Source organism: Octopus bimaculoides, chromosome 20 (assembly GCF_046866305.1).
Source record: "Octopus bimaculoides isolate indiv1 chromosome 20, ASM4686630v1, whole genome shotgun sequence".
Taxonomy (NCBI): domain Eukaryota; kingdom Metazoa; phylum Mollusca; class Cephalopoda; order Octopoda; family Octopodidae; genus Octopus; species Octopus bimaculoides.
The window spans coordinates 19,660,170-19,667,669 of NC_142947.1; the positions used below are offsets into that span (position 1 = coordinate 19,660,170).

Sequence of the window (7,500 nt, forward strand, 5' to 3'; positions counted from 1 at the left end):
CTTTTTGTTATGAATTCTCCCTATATATATATATATATATATATATATATATATATATATATATATATATATATATATATATCGCCATATATATATATATATATATATATATATATATATATATATATATATATATATATATATATATATATATATATATATATATCGCCATATATCGCCATATATCGCCATATATATAATCCTGCAAATTTATTATCTTCCGATAATTTTAAAATTCGATTACAAATGGAGGCTTTACTTGTTCTTGGACACAGACATCTTACCAACATCCACTACAAATCAACAAACAATGCTTACTAGGTAGATTCCACTAAGTGAACATTTAGACGTATGTGCAGCAAGCAAATCACCAAAATTCCTAAATTTCCCACTTTATCTTTGCTCTGACAAAACCACAGATCAAATACGTATAAATGACCTATGTTTACGCGCCACAAATAAATAAACTATAAAACAGATATAATCACTATCAACTTCATCAAGACATTACACTATTGTAATTCACACACAATCGCATAGACAACTATATACATGCATGCATACAGATATATAACATATTGACACACGTATACAAGCTAGGAACCTATTTCCTACTCTTTTCTCTTTTTGAAACCTATTGTTCATATTGAAACAGTCTTGACATTTGGCGCAATTACTGTCCAAAACCAAGTGGCCTAATATGCGACCGCAATACACAGCTGCTATTCATATTGCTTCATGTCACATTCACTGCAATAACACAACTTTAAATTTTGTTGCAATTATCGTTCATAGAGTCACATGACCCCGATATACAGACGTCACCGAGAACTAAGCAACTTCTATGCCAGACCTGGTGACCATCTTCAACCAGTCGAATGTGTCTTTACTTATTGCAATTTGAGCCATAGACTCTCCATAAATTGGGCAACATTTTCAACCTCTGATCAGAGGGGAGACAAATGCGGCTGTGATTTAGGTCCTTCTGTTTTACATCTCTTTTGTAATTGAAGAAGTCTTGACGCCGGTAAAGTAAATAAAAATAAATATTCTTAATAACTCCAGAAGTATTTTCGACTCATTTCTTTATACTCGCACAAGCGTGGAAAAACTTAGTTTCTCACACACGCTCGCATGTGTGTGTACGTATTCGTGTATGTCTATGTATGTGTGTGTGTGCGAATTATGTACATACATATATACACATATATATGTTAATATATATATATATATATATATATATATATAAATGCATGCACGAGTACATGTACATGTATATATGTGTGTATATATGCGAGTTGTATATATATCTAATATTTTATCTATGTATGTAAAAACATTTATATTTATGCTATATGTAATAAATAAACGTATGCTATCTCACCTAAAATCTAATATATTTATCCTTCTTACTTACAGAATTTGAAATTTTCCTGTTACTGATTCAACTATAACAGCACTATACTATCATTGGCAGCAACCCCCCCCCCCCCACACACATATGCCAGATATTACTGGTAGCGCGACTATTTTGCCCATTTATTTCGGCTAGAGATATTGCTTCCTTAGGGTGGGTATTTAAAACAACATTAACATTCATTTTGTACTTAATTGTAAACATATTTGTAAATGTTAACACCAAAAGTAATAAGCATGACAATTCTCAAAAGATGACGGAATATTTTTGTACAGATGAGATAGTGTTTAAAAAAGTCATTTATTTGCACCTATCAATTTAAAATATGACGTAACTATTATAAATATTCAAGAAATATATAAATATTATAAATATTCAAGAAATATATAAATATGAATATTCAAGAAATATATAAATATTATAAATATTCAAGAAATATATAAATATTATAAATATTCAAGAAATATATAAATATTATAAATATTCAAGAAATATATAGTTAGATGTTAAAGTAAAAATTTTACTGTTGTTCATAGTAGGTATCATAAATATTAATTTTAGACAGAAAAGAAAAATGGGCACACTGATGGTACACGAAACACGCTCCATCTGCTAGAAATAACAGTCAAGTATATTGAAATCAGCCTACTTTCTTAAAATAAGTGAAAAGACCGGTTGAAGAATAGATTTTCTAGATGAATTACGGTGTGTGAAGAAAATCTTTACCTGGAAAAAAACGTTAGTCTATCATATTCATTTGCTCAGATTAGCATTTTCTTCTTCAAATGGTGAATGTACACTAAGTAGACTGGCCAGGCAACAGAATGTGGAATGTACAATCTACAATTATATTAGAGATACATTTGACTCAAAACGCTCGTAATTAGAAAGGCGTCTGGAAATAATGATTTGTAAAATATACACAAGTTTGAATCTTTTGACAAAAAAAAAAAAAGAAAAAAAAACAACAATTAAAAAAGCCCAGTTAATTTTATCGACTCAAAAGATGCTAAAATAATATTTAAAAAAATTCGTAATCTAAAAGAATTAAATATTGTAAGACACTGTCCGTTGTTCTATTGATTCTGCCAATCTACTGTTCTCATGTCTAGAAATATATATATATATTAAGCATAAGAAGCAGTACAACAAATTTCCAGTAGCAACATAACTTTTAAATGCAATTAAAAAAATCATGAAGACAAAAGTTAAAATACTTCCGACGAAATTTGTACGACATAAAAAATGTTACGGAAGAAACCATGACAACAAAAGCCAGTGCTTTTAGAAAAGTCCTAGGTACAAAAGACAATATGTTAATGAGGAAATCATTAGTATAAAAAGTCAAAATGTTACAGAAGAAATCGCAAGAAAAAAAAAAGAAAAGAAAAAAAGATCAAAATATTACGGGAGAAATCACCTCTTGACAACCTGTGCTAGTGAGTTTACGTCCCCGTAACATAGCGCTTCGGTAAAAGAGACCGATAGAGTAAGTACTGGGCTTAAAAGTTGTTAAGAATTGCAGTTAAATTAAGAATTGATTGCGTGTGATATGCAATACAGACCTTGACACATAGACCTTGGCACACACAGACCTTGGCACACACAGACCTTGGCACACACAGACCTTGGCACACACATACGCATTATATATATTGTTGACGGCGTAGGTATTTACGAGCTTTCAGGAGAACATGCAATAATTCTTTTTGGTAGGTAGAGGAGGAGTGAGAGGGAACGGGGTCACGAAGTACATATATAGCATGTAAAATTTAGGTTAGAAATCCCTTTTGGATAGAAAAAGTCGAAGCAGCTTCGAGATCCAATTCCCAAAAGATGTATGTATATATATATGTATGTATGCATGTATGTATGTATGTATGTATATATGTTTGTATGTATGTATGTATGTATGTATGTATGTGTGTGTTTGTGAGTGAGCATGTGCGTGTGTGTGCGCGCTTGTACCTCTGTCTATTTCTATCTATCTATATGTATGCATATGTATGAATGTAAATCCACACACATGCATACATATATATATATATGTGTATCTGTGTGTGTGTGTGGTAGTGTGGTAGTGTGGTAGTGTGGTATATATGCTGACATACATAACACATACATATTCGTCGTTGGATGGCATATAGATATGTGTATTTCTCTGTGTTGATATCTTATTACATAGGATTTATTATTTCACTAGTTACAGTGAGGGACGTTATGAATAAAGAGGCAGCCAGAAAATAAATCACTCACTTTCGTAGCGTTTAAGATTCAGCTTTTCATATGAAAGTTAAATAAATAATGCCTCAATTTTTAGAAAAATTCTCATTTTTATTTATTTTCTCGCCTCTTCACTTCGAGTGTTGTTGTCTCTTTTCCCTCTCTTTCTCTATAATTCGCTTTTCGGGCACATTTCTTACGCCACCTCGTTTCTTCGAATATTCTATCTTTAAATACACGTTATGTGCTAAAATAATGACGTATTGTGAATATTTTATCATTTTCGCTGACACTCTATGGATATAACAAGCGAAAGAGAATGTTTTATGATGAATATATTTCCCAGCCGCCTCTATTTTTATCACAACTATATCTAGATAATCACATACTTCAAATTTAATAACGACTATCGTTGTTGCTGTCTGTGCGACTGTTTTTGTAGCTATTGGTGCTGATATCATTTTTCTTCCTTCTCATAACACTTTCTGCTATATGCACAACGATGGAAACTTTGTTGGCTACTACGTCCACTTCAGTACTCGAGTACTGTGGGAGGAATTTGAGCTCAGAAAGAAAAGTCAATAGAAAAGCTTGTAAGCATACATAAGCACACAGTTTCACATTTAAAGAGAAAGTATAGTAGGTTAGATCAACGTTAGAACTTCAACATTCTATATGTGAAAGCAAATAAGCGCGATCAAGAACAAAAGACAAACAGTGCTCAGCACTAGAAAGAAATATCATTTTATTGGAAGAAACTTTCACAAACCGTTATTTCCAGTTTCACGATTGCGATCTTCAGACGAAAATGGAGTTAAGCAACGCATTTAAAGTCAACTAGAAACATCAAACAATATATATATTTATATATATATATATATATATATATATATATATATATAGAACGTCTATGCTGATGAGAACACGGATGTTGTTACGTAAGTATAACGTTAATGTTCGAAACAGTCCATAGATAATTCTTTATTCTGTATATTTCTCATTTTGTCCTGTTCTGGCGTTTTGCGAAATTTTTCTGGAGAACATTATTTTTCTTTGTGGTTGGGTCGTTGATGACCTCTTTCTACCATATTGGATGTCCCCCTAGTGGTCATCCCTTATACACGTATATATATATATATATATATATATATATATATATATATATATATATATATATATATATATATATATATATATGTATATATGTATATATATATATATATATATATATATATATATATATATATTACACTGACTGGATATATGAGATATATGCAGAGTAAAGCATGAAATAAAAGCGGTGGACAAGAGAAGCATTAATAAATAAGTATGGAATCATTAAATAGGTAATACGGGGAAATGTACGATAAAAAAAGACAAGATTCTTTCCGGAATCATAAGGACACATTAGGCTAGTTACTTGAATTCCATGTCGCATATATTCTGCTCTGGACGGGACACCAGTCCGTCGAAGGATTACTCATTTTTGACAGCTGAATAGACTGGTGCAACATAAAATGAAGTATATTTTCTTAAGATAACAAAGAATCGCCAGGAATCGAACACACGATCTTATGAGCATGAGTGCAATATCATAAACATCAGGACATGCGTCTCCGCACAAATATACAACAACTGGTAAAATAAGTTGAAAATAGAAAAATAAAATTGTTAAGCTCTGTACCCCAGCATGACTACAGTCTAATGGCGGAGACAGATAAAACAGTATATATTTACACCCCCCCCCTACACATATATATTATATAGAGAGATTGATTGATAGATATAGATATTTATACGTGTACTGAACGCACACTCATGCACATACATGTTTATATATATATATATATATATATATATATACATACATAAACACACGCAAACGCACCCACATGAACACAAGCATACACTCGCAGATGCGTATATACAGCGGGCTTCTTTTAGTTTCCATCTACCAAGACCACTCACAAACTTTTGGTCTGCTCGAGGCTATAGTAGAAGGTAAGTATGTGGTTGGGAATCAAGCTTCTTACCAGACAGTCACGTCTGCGTCTATAGAGTACATCTTGTGCGTTCAAATACATGTACGAATGCTACTACTATGCTTAATGTCTCCATAGATCATCATGTTCCACTGTGCTTCCAGTAGAGTGATTAAGTAATTAATTTACTTGGTATTATTACTAGTTATAAAATACAGAGCAAATGTAGAAAAAATGAAGTTAAACACGAGTTCATTTTTTCCTACATTTGCTCTGTATTTTATAACTAGTAATAATACCAAGTAAATTAATTACTTAATCACTCTACTGGAAGCACAGTTAAACACGAGTTTGTGTGATTAGTTAATACGCACGTTTTTTGGCACTCCGTCACTTACGACGTCGAGGGTTCCAGTTGATCCGATCAACGGAACAGCCTGCTCGTGAAATTAACGCGCAAGTGGGTGAACACTCCACAGACACGTGTACCCTTAATGTAGTTCTCGGGGATATTCAGCGTGACAGTGTGACAAGGCTGACACTTTGAATTACAGCCACAACAGAAACAGGAAGTAAGAGCGAGAGAAAGTTGTGGTGGAAGAGTACAGCAGGGTTCGCCACCATCCCCTGCCGGAGCCTCGTGGAGCTTTAGGTGTTTTCGCTCAATAAACATTCACAGCGCCCGGTCTGGAAATCGAAACCGCGATCCTATGACCGCGAGTCCGCTGCCCTAACCACTGGGCCATTGCGCCTCCACACTACGTACGTAGGAAACAGTTAAACGTATAAACTACGGTGATTAGTTATCTGTGACTTAATGTAATAAAGCGTTCGCTGGTGATCTGTTCTCGTTCATTCATATGGACTTCGAAACCTAACGTATCCTTCCAAGCAACCATAATAGTGAAACGAACGTAGGAATATGATGAACTTCTGTTTATCTTACTTTCTCATATCTATCTATCTATCTATCTATCTATCTATCTATCTATCTATCTATCTATTAATCCCTTTTGATCGACACACCGCTATTTTTCTTTTTCCTTCCCCCTCCCAAAAAGAAAAGCTCTACATTGTATCTGTCCCATCTTTGTTGAGCCCTGTGTGGCTAATAAAAGAAATGTATCTATCTATCTATCTGTGTGTGTGTGTGTGTGTGTGTGTGTGTGTGTGTGTGTGTGTCTGTCTGTCTATCTAAATATATATATTTATACACATTATATACATACATGCATTTAAACACACACACATATATATATATATATATATATATATATATATATATATATATATATATACATTATATATCTTTTATTCTTTTACTTTTACTCGTTTCAATCAATTGACTGAGGCCATGCTGGAGCACCATCTTTAGTCAAAGAAATCGACGTCAGGAATTATTCTTTGTAAGCCTAGTACTTACTGTATCTCATAGCAGAAACAGCAGTAAGCTAATGAAGTTCATGAGATAATCGTTTATTCCTTTTTGTCATATCATCTTCTCATATATATATATATATATATATATATATATATATATATATATATATATATATATATATATATATATATATATATATATATATATATATATATATACATATATATATATATATATATATATATATATATATATATATATATATATATATATATATATGTATATATATATATAGGTGAGAAAGTTGGTATGTGAAAGCACGTGGTTGGATGTATAAAAGATAATAAGAGTGAAAAAACTACAGAAGTCTTGTGTTACATGGTTAAAGTATATATTTAAATTATGGAGCGAACACGTTACAATGAAGTAGAGAAATTTGAAAAGACAACACGAAGCCGGTTATTTCTCAAAATACAATGTTTATATACCAAAAAGAT

The 7,500-nt window shown here is 32.1% G+C and overlaps 2 long non-coding RNA genes across 3 annotated transcripts in view; one reads left to right on the plus strand and one right to left on the minus strand.

Annotated features, from left to right (window-relative positions):
• Positions 1–1,115, plus strand: part of LOC149131613 (uncharacterized) — a 136,466-nt gene extending 135,351 nt beyond the window's left edge. The window contains exon 3 of the long non-coding RNA XR_016237552.1: positions 796–1,115. This is a non-coding gene — a long non-coding RNA (uncharacterized LOC149131613). The remainder of the gene's footprint in view (positions 1–795) is intronic.
• Positions 1–7,500, minus strand: part of LOC149131614 (uncharacterized) — a 93,301-nt gene that overhangs the window by 56,811 nt on the left and 28,990 nt on the right. The window contains exon 1 of one of the 2 annotated variants that reach the window (XR_016237554.1): positions 2,983–4,416. The exons of the other annotated variant lie outside the window; for it this stretch is intronic. This is a non-coding gene — a long non-coding RNA (uncharacterized LOC149131614). Of the gene's footprint in view, positions 1–2,982; positions 4,417–7,500 lie in introns of those variants that run through there. 2 annotated transcript variants of the gene reach the window in all.